We start from the raw sequence: 16,849 nt of genomic DNA on the forward strand, positions 1-16,849 counted from the left end.
CCGGCCGGGCCAACCACCGTCTGCCACATCTTGTGCATCCGTGGCCTCTTCATCCTGTGTGACTGGGGGGACAGCAGTCACACATGTTTTTGGACGCAGACCTGCCACCTCTTTACCCGCAACAGCCAGCGTGATTGGCAGGTCATCATTTTCTTAGGAGCTGGTAACACCAGCTGGTGTTGAGCGCTGTCCGACATCGATAGCACCACCTTTGGATCAAGGCAACCTAACATGTCTGCCTGCATCTTCCTCACAGACCGGCAGTTTGCCGGGGACAACCTTATCAACCCCGTCTAAGCACAACAGCCAGCCCTCGGTCCCTCAGATGTGGACAAGTAAAAGACCATTTCCTCCTAGCCATGAGAAAGCTAAGAGGTTGAATTTCACCATCTGCAAGCTCTTGGCTACAGAAATGCTGCCTTTCCGCCTGGTGGACACAGAGGATTTTCGAGACCTTATGTCCGTCGCAGTGCCCCAGTACCAGATGCCCAGTCGGCACTACTTCTCAATGAAAGGTGTGCCTGCGCTCCACCAGCATGTCGCACACAACATCACCGCTTCTTTGAGAAACTCTGTGTGTGACAGGGTGCATTTCACCACAGACACTTGGACGAGTAGACATGGACAGGGGCGTTACATGTCGCTGACTGGGCACTGGGTAACTATGGTGACAGCAGGACAAGGGGCTGCTGTCCAAGTCTTGCCGTCCCCACGAGTTGTGCGTCAATCCTCTTTATCTCAAAGATCCTCCACTGCTTCTGCCTCCTCAACCTCCTCTTGGTCCTCCACCTGCGCCCAAAGCCTGTCTGGTTATGCCACAAGCTTTCTAACTGCGCAGAAGGGATCCTGCACACCTCCTTACTATGCTGGCAGTAGGGCTCAACATCATCAGGCGGTTTTTACTTTGAAATGTCTGGGAAATGTGAGTCACACAGCTGAGGAGTTGTGGTCACCTCTGGAGAACCAATTTCATGAATGGTTGTCTCCACTGGACCTGAAACCAGGGAAGGCCGTGTGCAACAATGCTGAAAACCTGGGTGTGGCCGTTCGCCGGGGCAATGTCACACACGTGCCTTGTATGGCTCACGTGTTGAACCTGGTTGTCCAACAATTTTTAGCCCACTATCCCGGACTAGATGGCCTTCTGCAGAGGGCACGGTCGCTGTGTGCTCACTTCCGCCGTTCACATCCCGCAGCTCAGCGACTTACATCTCTACAGAAGTCGTTGGGCCTGCCACTTCACCGGCTAAAATGCGATGTGCCTTCCCGGTGGAATTCAACTCTGCACATGTTGCAGCGACTGTGGCAGCACCGACAAGCCCTGGTGCAATACGTTCTGATGTATAGCTTGGGCCAACGAGATCCAGAGGTGGGGCAAATCAAGCTGGAGGAGTGGTCTCAGATCAGCGACCTATGCACCCTTCTGCACAGTTTTGAAATGGCGACGAAGATGTTTAGTGCTGATGATGCCATTATCAGCATGACTATTCCGGTGATTTACATGCTGGAGCACATGTTAAACAGAATTCGGAGTCAGGTGGTGGCACAACAGGAGGTGGAAGAAGTAGAGGAGGAGGAGTTGTATGCGGAAGGGCTAACATCTGCAAGGTCCAGACGGTTGGCAGCACCAAGGCGGCAGGCATGTGAGGGTGGGGGAGATGGTTTTACCAGGGCGCATGGTAGCAGCCAAACTAGTGAGGAAGGTGCAGGAGCCCAGGAAGAAGTGGAGGACGAACTTATGGAAGACTCATCAGATGAGGGAGACCTTGATCACATTTCTGTTGTGCGAGGTTGGGGGGAGAGGACAGAGGAAGGAAGCATGATTGTTACCTCGCCACCAACACAACAGGGACTTGGTGCTCCTGGATGCGCAACACACATGAGTGCCTTCTTGCTGCACTACCTGCAACATGACCCTCGAATTGTGAGAATTAGAAATAATCCTGACTACTGGGTTGCCACACTGTTAGATCCCCGGTGCAAAAGTAAATTTGCAGAAATTATTCCTGCCATAGAAAGGGATGCACGCAGAAAGAGTATCAGCAGAGACTGTTGCAGAATCTTACATGTGCTTTTCCACAAAACACCAGTGGTGCACATAGTGAATCTCACAGTTCCAACTTGCCAACCGTGGGACCGTCGAGTGTTCAGCACTCAAACCGTAACAGAAACACAGTATCTGCTGGTAACATCAATTTTGCGGAATCATTTCACCACTTTTTTAGCCCATCCTTTGCAAGGCCACAGGAGACAAGAAGTCTGACACATAGTCAACGCCTAGAGACGATGGTACAGGAGTATCTCCAAGTAAACATTGAAGCTGTAGCGCCGGCGTCCCTGCCCTCTGCTAGGCAGGGACGCTGTTCCCCTCACCTCTCTGCTCCGTGCTCGGCGTCCTCCTCCCGCTCTGCTGGCAGCGCGCGCTCCTTCCCGGCCACTGTGCTTAGGGCGCGCGTGCTCTCCCTCCCTCTTAAAGGGGCCGCGCACGCCGTCCTAAGGAGTCCCCGGCCAATGGCCGGAGGACTTCACCATATATAAGGCACCTCCTCCAAAATGGAGGTGCCCGAGCAATGTTGTTTGCACCTGTGTCTCACCTGTGCTTCAGCCCTCAGGTCCCGTTGCCAGTTTCCTGCCAGTTACCTGCCAGTTACCTGCCAGATTCTTGCCTGATTACTTGTTACCTGCCCGCTAGTCTGAGGTCCGACGGTCTGCCTTACTAATCCTGTCAGTCTGTCTAAGGACCAGCCTGCCCGCTCACCTGGGAGCGCACTTCAGCTACCTGCCTGCTTGCCTGAGGTCCGACGGTCTGCCTTCCAACTCCTGTCAGTCTGTCTATGGACCAGCTTGCCCGCTCACCTGGGAGCGCATATCTGCTACCTGCCTGCTAGCCTACCAGGAGGCTCCGCCGTCACGTGCTGTGACCATCTGCCTGTCCAGTGACTCCTGCCCGCTCACCTGGGAGCGCTCATCTGCTACCTGTCTGCTTGCCTACCCGGAGGCTCCGCCGTCACGTGCTGTGACCACCCGCCTGTCCAGAGACTTCTGCCCGCTCACCTGGGAGCGCTCATCTGTTGCCTGTCTGCTGGTCTTCCTGGAGGCTCCGCCGTCACATGCTGTGACCACCCGTTCATCCAGAGACTCTCGCCTGCTCACCTGGGAGCTCACGTCTATCTTCAGCCGCCACAGGTCGTACCAACCCTATACCTAGAGACTGCCCCGGTCACTTGCCGTGACCACCAGCCCGTTCACCCAGAGACTGCCTCGGTCACTTGCCGTGACCTCCAGCCCGTTCACTCAGAGACTGTCCCGTTCACTCAGAGACTGTCCCGTTCACCTGCTGAGTCTTCCAGCCCGTCTTCCCTGGTTGCCACCTGCTCCCTTACAAGGACCGCCCCCTTGTATAGTAGCTCTGAGGTTCCGCCTCCCAGACCCGTTACAGTTTGCTCGGGCCATGGAACCCGGTGGCACCCAAGCTCCCTCGCTCTCGGACCTCTGTCATGAACTGTCCCGTCAGAGGTCCCAACAGGAGTCCATCCTGGGTCACCTGCGGAATGTCAATACTCGCCTGAACACTCTGTCTGATCCACCAACAACCTCCGCCAGTGCCATATCTTGCAATCCGGCAGCTCCGCTGCCCACTAATACCATGGTATCCTACCCCGGACCCCGGCTTTCTGCACCTCCTCGCTTCGGAGGCGACTCCGTCCAGGCTCGGGGCTTCATAAATCAGTGCACCCTGCACTTTGAACTTTTGTCCCACCAGTTTAACTCCGACCGGGCCAAAATTGCATTCATCATGTCCCATCTCACCGGGGAGGCCCTGGCCTGGCTAAATCCTCTATGGGAGAGAGGAGACCCCCTGGTGTCCAACTTGCCTGCTTTTCTCACGGCTTTCCGGAAAGTCTTCGACGAACCCGGACGGAAGACCTCATCCGCATCATCGTTGCTACGCCTCCGTCAGGAGAGTCTCACCGTGGGCCAATATGCCATACGGTTCCGTACCCTTGCCTCGGAGCTGGCCTGGGATAACGACGCTCTGGTTTCCGTCTTCTGGGAGGGTCTGTCCGGCCGTATTAAAGATGAACTTGCCGGTCGGGACATTCCTACCACTCTCGATGACTTAATAACTCTTGCCACCCGGATTGACCTACGGTTCCAGGAGCGTGCCAGAGAGGTCACCCGTGAGAGGAGGTTACCACGTCTAGCTCCTACTTTTCAGAAACCCGTCACTCCTTCTGTCTCTAACCAGGTACACCCTCCTGAGCCTATGCAGGTCGACCAGACCAAGATGGCCAAGACCCGTCAGAACTTACGCCGTGCCGAGGGGACCTGCTTCTACTGTGGCAGTAAGGAGCACCGGATCCGTGCCTGCCCGGAGAGGTCGGGAAACGCCTGTGTCTAGGTTCGCTCAGAGAGGTCCACCTAGACAAGAATAAATCCTCTCCATCCCTGCTGTTGTCAGTTTCTATCGTCTACGGGGAGAACCGTTATTTCGAACTAGCCCAACTGGACTCTGGAGCAGCCGGGAATCTTATTTCACAGTCCCTGGTAGAGAAATACCGCATCCCCACCAAACCTCTGGCTGTACCCTTGTCTGTTGCTGCCGTGGATGGGGGGCTCTTACCACGCCCCATCCAACTCATCACCGAATCCATTACTCTGCAGGTGGGGATGCTGCATTCTGAAAGTATCTCCTTCCATGTTCTGCCTGGACTCTCTCATGCCCTCTTGCTAGGCCTACCTTGGCTCCAGAAACATGCACCCGTTCTTGACTGGCAGACCGGAGAAGTCCTTCGCTGGGGACAGGGCTGCCATAAGACCTGTCTGGTTCCCGTTCATCCCGTCCGTCCTTCTCCTTCCCCAGCTAATCTACCTGGACTTCCGATTTCTTATTGGTCTTATGCTGATGTCTTTAATAAAAAGGAGGCAGAGACACTACCCCCTCATAGACCATACGACTGCCCTATCGACCTGTTACCTGGTACTTCTCCTCCCCGTGGGCGTATTTATCCATTATCCGCTGCTGAGACTCGGTCGATGTCCGAATATATTGAGGAGAATCTGGCCAGGGGATTCATCCGGAAATCTACCTCCCCGGCGGGAGCAGGCTTCTTTTTCGTCAAAAAGAAGGACGGCTCTCTCCGTCCCTGTATAGACTATAGAGGCCTTAACCAGATCACGGTGAAGAATAAGTACCCCCTTCCGCTCATTCCGGAGTTATTTGATCGTCTGAGGGGGGCTAGAATCTTCACCAAACTGGACCTCCGTGGGGCGTACAACCTGGTTCGTATCCGTCAGGGGGATGAATGGAAGACGGCATTCAACACCCGGGACGGTCACTATGAATATCTGGTAATGCCCTTTGGCCTCTGTAACGCTCCTGCCGTCTTTCAAGAGTTGGTCAATGACATCTTCCGGGACCTTCTCTACTCCTGCGTAGTGGTGTACCTGGACGACATCTTGGTCTTCTCTCCGGATCTCCAGACTCACCGGAGGGATGTTCGTCAGGTCCTGCTCAGGCTCAGGCAGAACCATCTCTACGCTAAATATGAGAAGTGCCTCTTTGAGCAGACCTCGCTTCCGTTTCTGGGCTACATTATCTCTCAGACCGGCCTACAAATGGATCCTGAGAAACTGTCTGCCATCGAGAAATGGCCCCGACCAGAGGGGTTGAAGGCTATTCAACGGTTCCTGGGCTTCGCCAACTATTACCGCCTCTTCATCCCGCACTTCTCTTCCCGGACTGCCCCAATTTCCGCGCTCACCCGTAAGGGTACTAATCCCAAAGAGTGGCCGCCCGAAGCAGAGGAGGCCTTTCTTTCCCTAAAACAGGCCTTCTCTTCCGCCCCGGTGCTGCATCGCCCGGACGGCAACAAGCAGTTCTTCCTGGAAGTTGACGCCTCCTCCTCTGGAGCCGGAGCAGTACTTACTCAAAAATCATCTTCCGGGAGAATGGTAACTTGTGGCTTCTTCTCCAAACTCTTCTCCTCTTCTGAGCGCAATTATTCCATAGGAGACCGAGAGTTATTGGCCATCAAACTGGCATTGGAGGAGTGGCGTTACCTACTCGAGGGGGCTCTTCACCCGGTAATAATTTACACTGACCACAAGAACTTGGCTTACCTCCAGCATGCCCAGAGACTTAACCCGCGCCAAGCCCGGTGGTCCTTGTTTTTTGCTCGCTTTGATTTTGTTCTTCATTTTCGCCCGGCTGACAAAAACGTCAAAGCAGACGCCTTGTCCCGATCCTTTCTGGTGTCCGATCTCGAGGAAGAACCTAAACATATCATTGATCCTGCCAGAGTAATGCAAGTGGCTCCCGTGAGTCTAAATCGTCTCCCTCCCGGTAAGACGTTTGTTTCAGTACCTGATCGGGAGAAGATCCTACACTGGGGCCATTCGTCTAAACTAGCTGGCCACGCCGGTCGGAAGAAGACCCTCCAGCTTATTGCCCGGCACTACTGGTGGCCTACCCTGCACAAGGACGTAATAGACTTTGTTTCTGCCTGTGTGTCCTGCGCCCGCAACAAAGTCCCGAGACACCTGCCAGCCGGTCGCCTCCTTCCGCTTCCTGTGCCTGCTGCCCCCTGGCAGCATATTGCTATGGACTTCATAACTGATCTCCCAGTCTCTGCCGGTTGTACGGTCATTTGGGTGGTCGCTGACCGCTTTTCCAAGATGGCTCACTTTATTCCTCTGCCAGGCCTCCCGTCTGCACCCGAGCTGGCTAAAGACTTTATCCGCCATATCTTCCGTCTTCATGGCCTGCCCCTCCACATCGTGTCGGATCGTGGGGTACAGTTCACCTCACGTTTCTGGAGAGCCACTTGTAAACTGCTAGACGTCACCCTGGACTTCTCTTCAGCTTACCACCCACAGTCCAATGGTCAAGTGGAGCGGATCAATCAGAATCTGACCAGTTACCTCCGGCACTTCGTTAATGCCCATCATTCTGACTGGGTGGATCTCCTACCATGGGCCGAGTTCTCTTATAATAATCACCAGAGCGAATCCTCCTCCAAATCCCCGTTTTTTGTAGTCTTCGGTCAGCATCCTCGGATTCCTTTTCCTGTCTCCACCTCTGTGGACAACCCGGCTGCGGAATCTCTCGTTAGCAAATTTTCCTCCATTTGGGAGAGTACCCGATCCGCACTCCTTCAGTCGTCCGAACGGATGAAAAGACACGCTGACAAAAAACGCCTGGATCCTCCACAATTTCGTCCTGGAGATAAAGTCTGGCTCTCATCTAAATATGTCCGACTCAAGATACCTTCTTACAAGTTAGGGCCTCGGTTCATCGGTCCTCTGGAGGTCATCAGTCAGATCAACCCGGTGGCCTATAAATTGAAACTCCCGGCCAACTTACGGATCCCTAACTCTTTCCATGTATCTCTCCTCAAACCTGTGGTTCTTAACTCTTTTTCCAAGTCTACAGGTACGCCTCCTGCTCCGGTTTCTGCTGAGGACGAGTTTGAGGTAGAGAACATTCTTGCCACCAAAAGGGTAAGAGGAAAGACCTTTTTTCTAGTAGATTGGAAGGGGTTTGGTCCTGAGGAGAGAACGTGGGAGCCCCGGGAGAACATCCATGCCCCTCTCATCCTAGCTAAATTTTTGTCTGGCCTAAAAAAGGGGGGGCCTAAAGGGGGGGGTACTGTAGCGCCGGCGTCCCTGCCCTCTGCTAGGCAGGGACGCTGTTCCCCTCACCTCTCTGCTCCGTGCTCGGCGTCCTCCTCCCGCTCTGCTGGCAGCGCGCGCTCCTTCCCGGCCACTGTGCTTAGGGCGCGCGCGCGCGCTCTCCCTCTTAAAGGGGCCGCGCGCGCCGTCCTAAGGAGTCCCCGGCCAATGGCCGGAGGACTTCACCATATATAAGGCACCTCCTCCAAAATGGAGGTGCCCGAGCAATGTTGTTTGCACCTGTGTCTCACCTGTGCTTCAGCCCTCAGGTCCCGTTGCCAGTTTCCTGCCAGTTACCTGCCAGTTACCTGCCAGATTCTTGCCTGATTACTTGTTACCTGCCCGCTAGTCTGAGGTCCGACGGTCTGCCTTACTAATCCTGTCAGTCTGTCTAAGGACCAGCCTGCCCGCTCACCTGGGAGCGCACTTCAGCTACCTGCCTGCTTGCCTGAGGTCCGACGGTCTGCCTTCCAACTCCTGTCAGTCTGTCTATGTGTAACATACCTGGTGGCGTCCTTGCATGGTGGTCCATCTCCCACTGTGCAAGAGGGCGCACTTGATCTCCTGTCCAGAATGTCTCTCTGGCTTCCCTCCATGCTGTCTGTTTGTGTCTGTTTCTGCTGCTTAAGGGCGGCGCCCGATCACTTCCTGCCTTTTGTACCTGCTGTGGGTCACACCCCTTGTGCGTCCTCAGCCTATTGCTGTCTGTCACTTGGTATATAGCTCAGCAGCTCCCTTCTATCCCTGCCTGAGCATAGTGTTTCCTTCAGTGTGTGCTTGCACTCTGAAGGTGCCAGGTCCCGTCTCTTGTCTCCTGCTTTTTGTATCAGTTCCCGTGTCTGAACTGAGTCCTGTATGTCTCCTGCTTTGCGGTTTCAGCTCCCGTGTCTGAACTGAGTCCTGTATGTCTCCTGCTTTGCGGTATCAGCTCCCGTGTCTGAACTGTGTCCTTTTTGTGTTCTCTGGTCTTTCCTGTCTGAACACGCTCCTAGCCTGTTCCTCCTGCCTTCTAGGGGCCGATTACCTAGACCCGTTCCTGTATCTTGTCTGACCTGTCTGAACACGCTCCTTGCCTGTTCGTTCCGCCTTTTAGTGGCCGATTTCCTAGACCCGCTCCTGTGTCTGGTCTGTCCTGTCTGAACACGCTCCTTGCCTGTTCGTTCCGCCTTCTAGTGGCCGATTTCCTAGACCCGCTCCTGTGTCTGGTCTGTCCTGTCTGAACACGCTCCTTGCCTGTTCGTCCCGCCTCTCTGGGGGCCGTATTCCCAGACCCGCTCCTGTATCCCTCTGCAGTGTCGGTCTCCTCCGTACACTCAGTTCCAGTCTGAACTCTCTCCTGTCCTTTACCTGTTTTGCCTCTATGTCCGTTCCCTTCCTTTTTCTGCAGAGTCTGAACTCGTACCTAACTCCTGCTTGTTGTCTCTGCAAGTACTGTGTGAGTATCTGGCTCTGTCTTTCCCTTCCTGTCTGTTCCGTGTGAACAGAGCCCTGTCCTCCCTGCTCAGCCTTGTCTGCACTCTAGCTGTGCTTGCCTGTAACCCTCTGCCTGTATTGTTCCTGAGTCCCGGTGTGTACTGGGTCCTATCCCGCCTGTGTTCCTACCTGCTAGTGCCTCCCTTTCTGCACTCTAGCTGTGCTTGTCTTTACCCCCCTGCCTGTATACCCGCCTGCCTGCATACCAGTCGTGCCTGCCTATACCCACCAGTCTGTGTGCCAGCCTACCAGCCTGTTCCTGTATTCCCCTGTGTGGGTCAACAGCCGTGTCCGGGGTCTGTCCTGGAGTAGCACCTGGTCCCTCTGCTCGGTTCCTCCTTGGTGCACTGGCGTCGTATGCCGTCGTGCGACCCTGGTCGGATCGGGTGAATACTTAGTCACGCCCCTCCAGGCATTCACTCTCCGGCACGGTCCAGTGGAATCACTACCAATCACACGCACACGCCGCTTAGCCCGGGCGTGTGCATAACAGCATGCTCAGGCCATGGTTCCCGTTGAGCCCCACGGCCTTCGCTCTTTGAGAAGTTTTTCCAGCGAATACATGCATTAAAATAAAATAAATAAATTTTTTTCCCCCTTTAGCTGAGTTCCAGGCGAGTTACGCACCCGTCCAGATGGATCTATCAGCCCTCGTTCCTGCGGATCCGCCACGTTACTATGGGGATCCAAGACAGTGTCGTGCATTTATGGAGCAATGCATGCTACACTTTAAGGCCTACCCTCTCTATTTTCCTTCCGATTGGGCTAAAGTGGCCTTTATGATTGACTACCTAGCGGGTGATGCCTTGAAATGGGTCACCCCCCTATGGGAAGCATGGGATCCTGTCATCCTTGACCTGCAGGCCTTCCTGGTGGCCTTTCGTATGGTCTTCGAGGACCCTAACTCTGAAGCCCCTGCTGAAGCTTCACTTCCCAATATCCCGGAGCAGCCCCGACGGGTAATGTGTGTGGGTAGCGCAATAGTCCTCCAGCCCAATGAGACTACTGCCCACCCAGAATCCTCACAGGGTAACTACGCTTTCCGGAATACTTCTCTCAACCTCAAGAGGCAGTCCAGACGTGCTAGACTTAGAGGCAAGCCGTCACGCCAGGGTCTGTCCTCCCTGAGACCTCCTGACCCCAACCTTGAAGTCCCTACTGAAGCTTCATCTCCCTGTATCCCGGAGAAACCCCAATGGGTAATGTGCGTGGGTAGTGCACCAGTTCTCCTGGCCGAAGAGACTTCTGCCCATCCAGACTCCACACAGGAGAACTTCCTGCACCCGGCATCAGATGCTTCTTTCTCTTTAACCGGTGTGCATGTCCAAGGATGCTCCAAAGCTGTGGTTACCTCAGAGTCTGTGCACCTCTACTACCTGGCGGAGGATCCCCTGTTGCCTCCTGAACCCTCCGGGATACCACTCGATGACAAATGGAGAGAGACTTCTCTACACCCGGTACTCAATACTTTGTCCGCTTCGTCCTGTGAGCCTGACAATGGGTACCCCAAAGTGGTAGTTACCTCCGAGTCTCTACACCCCTCCGACCAGGCGGAGGATCTCCAGTTGTCTCCTGAACCCTTCGGGGTGCTACCTGGTAGCGAAAGGACAGAGACTCTCCTATACTCTGTACCTGATACCTCGCTCGCTTCGTCCAGTGAGTCCAACTTAGTGTACTCCGAAGCAGAGGTTACTCCTGAGTCTCTACACCCCTCCGACCAGGCGGAGGACCTCCAGTTGTGTTCAGAATCCTTCGGGGTGCCACCTGGTGGTGAATGGACAGAGACTTTCCTATATCCTGGATCTGATACCTCGCTTGCTTCGTCCAGTGAGTCCGACCTAGTGTACTCTGAAGCAGAGGTTACCCGTGAGTCTCTACACCCCTCTGACCAGGCGGAGGACCGCCAGCTGTCTCCAGAACCCTTCGGGGTGCCACCTGGTGGTGAATGGACAGAGACTTTCCTATACTCGGTACCCGATACCTCGCCTGCTTCCTCCAGTGAGTCCGACCTAGTGTACTCTGAAGCAGTTGTTTTCTCTGAGCCTCTGCACTCTTCTGACCCGGCGGAGGACCTCCAGTTGTTTCCTGAATCCTCCGGGATACCACCAGATAACAAAGAGACAGTGACTTTTCCTCATTATGTACGTGATAACCCGTCTATTTCTTCCTGTGAGCTTGACAAGATGTACCTCGAAGCAGAGATTACCCTTAAGTCTCTGTCCCCCTCCAACCCAGTGAACGACTGGCCCTCGAATTCCCTGCGGAAGATTCTGGCAGGCCTGAAGAAGAGGGGGCGTAAGGGGGGAGGTACTGTAACATACCTGGCGGCGTCCTTGCATGGTGGTCCATCTCCCACTGTGCAAGAGGGCGCACTTGATCTCCTGTCCAGAATGTCTCTCTGGCTTCCCTCCATGCTGTCTGTTTGTGTCTGTTTCTGCTGCTTAAGGGCGGCGCCCGATCACTTCCTGCCTTTTGTACCTGCTGTGGGTCACACCCCTTGTGCGTCCTCAGCCTATTGCTGTCTGTCACTTGGTATATAGCTCAGCAGCTCCCTTCTATCCCTGCCTGAGCATAGTGTTTCCTTCAGTGTGTGCTTGCACTCTGAAGGTGCCAGGTCCCGTCTCTTGTCTCCTGCTTTTTGTATCAGTTCCCGTGTCTGAACTGAGTCCTGTATGTCTCCTGCTTTGCGGTTTCAGCTCCCGTGTCTGAACTGAGTCCTGTATGTCTCCTGCTTTGCGGTATCAGCTCCCGTGTCTGAACTGTGTCCTTTTTGTGTTCTCTGGTCTTTCCTGTCTGAACACGCTCCTAGCCTGTTCCTCCTGCCTTCTAGGGGCCGATTACCTAGACCCGTTCCTGTATCTTGTCTGACCTGTCTGAACACGCTCCTTGCCTGTTCGTTCCGCCTTTTAGTGGCCGATTTCCTAGACCCGCTCCTGTGTCTGGTCTGTCCTGTCTGAACACGCTCCTTGCCTGTTCGTTCCGCCTTCTAGTGGCCGATTTCCTAGACCCGCTCCTGTGTCTGGTCTGTCTTGTCTGAACACGCTCCTTGCCTGTTCGTCCCGCCTCTCTGGGGGCCGTATTCCCAGACCCGCTCCTGTATCCCTCTGCAGTGTCGGTCTCCTCCGTACACTCAGTTCCAGTCTGAACTCTCTCCTGTCCTTTACCTGTTTTGCCTCTATGTCCGTTCCCTTCCTTTTTCTGCAGAGTCTGAACTCGTACCTAACTCCTGCTTGTTGTCTCTGCAAGTACTGTGTGAGTATCTGGCTCTGTCTTTCCCTTCCTGTCTGTTCCGTGTGAACAGAGCCCTGTCCTCCCTGCTCAGCCTTGTCTGCACTCTAGCTGTGCTTGCCTGTAACCCTCTGCCTGTATTGTTCCTGAGTCCCGGTGTGTACTGGGTCCTATCCCGCCTGTGTTCCTACCTGCTAGTGCCTCCCTGTCTGCACTCTAGCTGTGCTTGTCTTTACCCCCCTGCCTGTATACCCGCCTGCCTGCATACCAGTCGTGCCTGCCTATACCCACCAGTCTGTGTGCCAGCCTACCAGCCTGTTCCTGTATTCCCCTGTGTGGGTCAACAGCCGTGTCCGGGGTCTGTCCTGGAGTAGCACCTGGTCCCTCTGCTCGGTTCCTCCTTGGTGCACTGGCGTCGTATGCCGTCGTGCGACCCTGGTCGGATCGGGTGAATACTTAGTCACGCCCCTCCAGGCATTCACTCTCCGGCACGGTCCAGTGGAATCACTACCAATCACACGCACACGCCGCTTAGCCCGGGCGTGTGCATAACACTATGGACCAGCTTGCCCGCTCACCTGGGAGCGCATATCTGCTACCTGCCTGCTAGCCTACCAGGAGGCTCCGCCGTCACGTGCTGTGACCACCTGCCTGTCCAGTGACTCCTGCCCGCTCACCTGGGAGCGCTCATCTGCTACCTGTCTGCTAGCCTACCTGGAGGCTCCGCCGTCACGTGCTGTGACCATCTGCCTGTCCAGTGACTCCTGCCCGCTCACCTGGGAGCGCTCATCTGCTACCTGTCTGCTTGCCTACCCGGAGGCTCCGCCGTCACGTGCTGTGACCACCTGCCTGTCCAGAGACTTCTGCCCGCTCACCTGGGAGCGCTCATCTGTTGCCTGTCTGCTGGTCTTCCTGGAGGCTCCGCCGTCACATGCTGTGACCACCCGTTCATCCAGAGACTCTCGCCTGCTTACCTGGGAGCTCACGTCTATCTTCAGCCGCCACAGGTCGTACCAACCCTATACCTAGAGACTGCCCCGGTCACTTGCCGTGACCACCAGCCCGTTCACCCAGAGACTGCCTCGGTCACTTGCCGTGACCTCCAGCCCGTTCACTCAGAGACTGTCCCATTCACTCAGAGACTGTCCCGTTCACCTGCTGAGTCTTCCAGCCCGTCTTCCCTGGTTGCCACCTGCTCCCTTACAAGGACCGCCCCCTTGTATAGTAGCTCTGAGGTTCCGCCTCCCAGACCCATTACAGAAGCCATGACTGTGTCACTGGACCCTTGCTCTTTTTGGGCTTCCAATCTGGATAAATGACCGGAGCTCGCCACTTACGCCTTGGAGATCTTGTCATGCCCCGCAGCCAGCGTTCTGTCTGAACGTGTGTTCAGCGCTGTTGGTGGTGTGCTGACAGATAAGTGTAGCACCCTGAGGATTCGGCTGCTACAGGGGTATTGCACCTCAAGCCAGAGGTGTGGTATTCCACTCCCGGGTAAGGATGGAGTGTGGAACTGAGCTTAGTAGGCTGCATGCACTACATACATCCCATTTCCGGGGGACAGAACAACGGTACTCCCACTAAGTAAATGTGCAGGTACGACAGCGTCTGTCCCTGGCTGGAGTGGGAGGGGGGTGGAACATCCCAGTAGTGTAGGGGCAGATAGGGGGAGTAGTCTGGGTAAAGCTAGGAGCTCATTGGGTGCTGGTCACCTGGGCTCACACATAGAGGGAGTATATAAGGTGGGCACCATCTTAGAACAGGGTCAGTCAGAGAGCCTGAGGAGAAGCTGAGGGAGAGCTCAGCCAGGAGGGCTGACAGGGAGCTGTGGCTCCGGCTGGGCCCAGCTCCAGGGCTGAGCCTGCAGTGAAGCAGAGGAGAGAGGAAGAGAAGAAGGACCCAGAGAAAGAGTCAGAAGGAACCCTAGGAACCTAGTCTTAAACCAAAAAGGGTGAAGGGTTGGCGGACACGGGTATCGGAACCCGAACTGGTGGAGGCCACTAATCTTCAGCCAGGAACCGGAGGTCGTGGTCAAGATTTGCCACGACCCTCACCAAATCCACCAGAAAGGCACACCAAGCATAGGGTCAGGGAACCCAGAGGAGGTTTGACCACCAAGAGACCCGAGGGAGCCGGCCAAAGGTGGATCCCTGGTGGGAATGGCCAGGAGGAAGAGAGAGAGAGACAGGGAAGCTCAGGACCACGCTCCGGACTGCCTGGGGGTTGGCCGAGTCCAGGACCTGGTGGACGCAGCACGGCTCGGGTGGTCACTCAAGGCCAGAGTGACTAAAGCGACATCAGTGAGTAAAAACCCTGAAACTGCATCTCCTGACTCTGCCTCTCCTTCCTGCATCATCACAACCCCCATCATCCACACCTGCTGCCCTGAGGCCATACCCCTCCCGTTGGGGGTTATACCATCACTGCTGCACATATACCACCGGCCTCAGCGGACTGCTCTGCAGCGGCGGCTTCAAAGCCGCACTCAACGGGTGGCGTAGTCGACATTCAAGTTAACATCTACTGCCATAGACTGCCACTTAGTTTGACACCCTGGGCACGGACCGGGTCACCGCCACAAGGACTACTACCCCCATACAGATCCGGCTCCGGGTATCCCTTGAACATGGCCCAGGGGGCGCGTCAACTTTGGCGTAGTCGGCAGGATAACGTGCCCGCAACCACCGGGTACTGCGTGCCTGAAGAAAAGTTCGCATTTACCTCAAAAAGAAGTCTCCCGCCGGTTCCGGAGGGTCCCCGCCATCGGACGCCATCTCGGATCGGTTCCCGCCATTTGCCCGTCATCTGCAGTCTTTTCCCGCCATCTGCAGTGTTTCCCGCCACTGGGAAGCGGTTCCCGCCATCTGAGAAGATTTCCCGCCTTGGCAGAGCGGACGCCATTATGGGCGTGCCAGAGGGTGGAAAGAGGCCACCTCCCATCGTGGGCCAGGACCAAGAATGGCGCCAAAAACGAAGACCGCCCCCACCAGCAGAGACTGCAGTAACTGAGGTGTCCATCAGCGTGGGAGGTCTGCCCCTGGAGCTGACAATCACCAAGTTGCCCCAGGACCGCCCTCAGTGGGGGCGGATACAGAACAAAAGAGAGAAGATGGGTGCAGCCTGGAGGAGTCTGGAGAAGCCGTACCCGGAGATGGAGGGAGAGTCAGGCAGCACCGACCCTGTGGTCAGGAGCCTGTTGCAAGCCACCACCCCACAAGACCTGGTGGAGATCCTGGCACAGCTCCCCCGAGACCGGGAGCGTGCACAGACCACGCTGGAGGGCCTCGCACGGAGGATGGCCCAGGTGCAGCGAGAAACGCTGACGGAGTGGAGCAGGGAGATGGCCCAGCAGGCTGGAACCCGCCAGCGAAGCACACCACCCGCAACGAGGAGCACGCCTGCCCCTGAAGAGGATGCAGAAGGGATGGAGGCCGGAGACGACGCCGCAGAGGGAGCTGAAGAGACAGAGGCAAGTAAAGGGGACGTCACTACCCCAAGCCCGGCCACCGTAAGCCTACCCCCGCTCCCCGTCGCAGAGCCCGAAATCCCACCGATCGTGCCCGTTGCCGCTCCGCTACCGCTCCAGACTAGGCCTCAAGCAGGAGCCGTGGCCACGCCTCTTGTGACGTCACACGCCTCAATCCTGAGCGCGGCCAAGCAGGAGACGCCACCGGCCTGGTCGCAAGGCCGAGTGCCCCCGGGCGCCGCAGTACCAACAGCGCCCCCTACCTCTGCCGAGCCACCGGCCTGGTCGCAAAGTCAAGTACACCCGGGCGCCGCCGTCTTCACGGTGCCCTTCACCTTCAGGGTGCCCCAGGCCTGGTCGCAAGGCCTGGTGAACCCGGGCGCCGCCACCACCACCGCGCCCTCAACCTCCACAGTGCCGCACCTGGGTGAGGACTTGTTGGCCCAGCACACTTGCCCGGATGGGCAGCCCTTTGAGTGGTCACCGGAGTACTACCATCCCCGACTCCGGAAAGACAGACCCCTGAATGAGCCCCTGATCCCGGCTCCGGCGCCCGCCAAGATTACCCCACTCTCGTTGGAGGAAGTGCAGTTTGCATGGGACCCCACCGGTGAAAACCTCATGGGGTTCATACAAGAGGATCCGGACGGGTCTGAAGGGTACACGGAGGAAGCATCAGGAGGACGCCGTTATTAGAGTACGTTAAAAAAAGAACTGTAAAATAGTTACCCGTAAGGGTATAAGAACTGCTGCTAATTTAAATATGTTCCCCGTTGGGACCAGTGAACTGTTCCAGTGTGTCCCATCTCCCCACAGGCTGAGGACTGTGAACAGCCATTCCTTTTCCCCACTGGCCGAGGACTGAGAGCGGCCACCTCCCCTTGTATATAGTTGCGCTTTCTAAGGCGCCCCCTACTGGTTTTTATAAGGAACTGTGTTTTTCCAGAAGAGACTGTTGCACTTTACCCGGTCACAAGTAGCACCGTGGCCGGAGGAACAAGAATGTTT

This window comes from Phyllobates terribilis, unplaced genomic scaffold (genome assembly GCF_046119375.1).
Source record: "Phyllobates terribilis strain yellow unplaced genomic scaffold, ASM4611937v1 Scaffold_12__6_contigs__length_324123572, whole genome shotgun sequence".
Lineage (NCBI taxonomy): Eukaryota > Metazoa > Chordata > Amphibia > Anura > Dendrobatidae > Phyllobates > Phyllobates terribilis.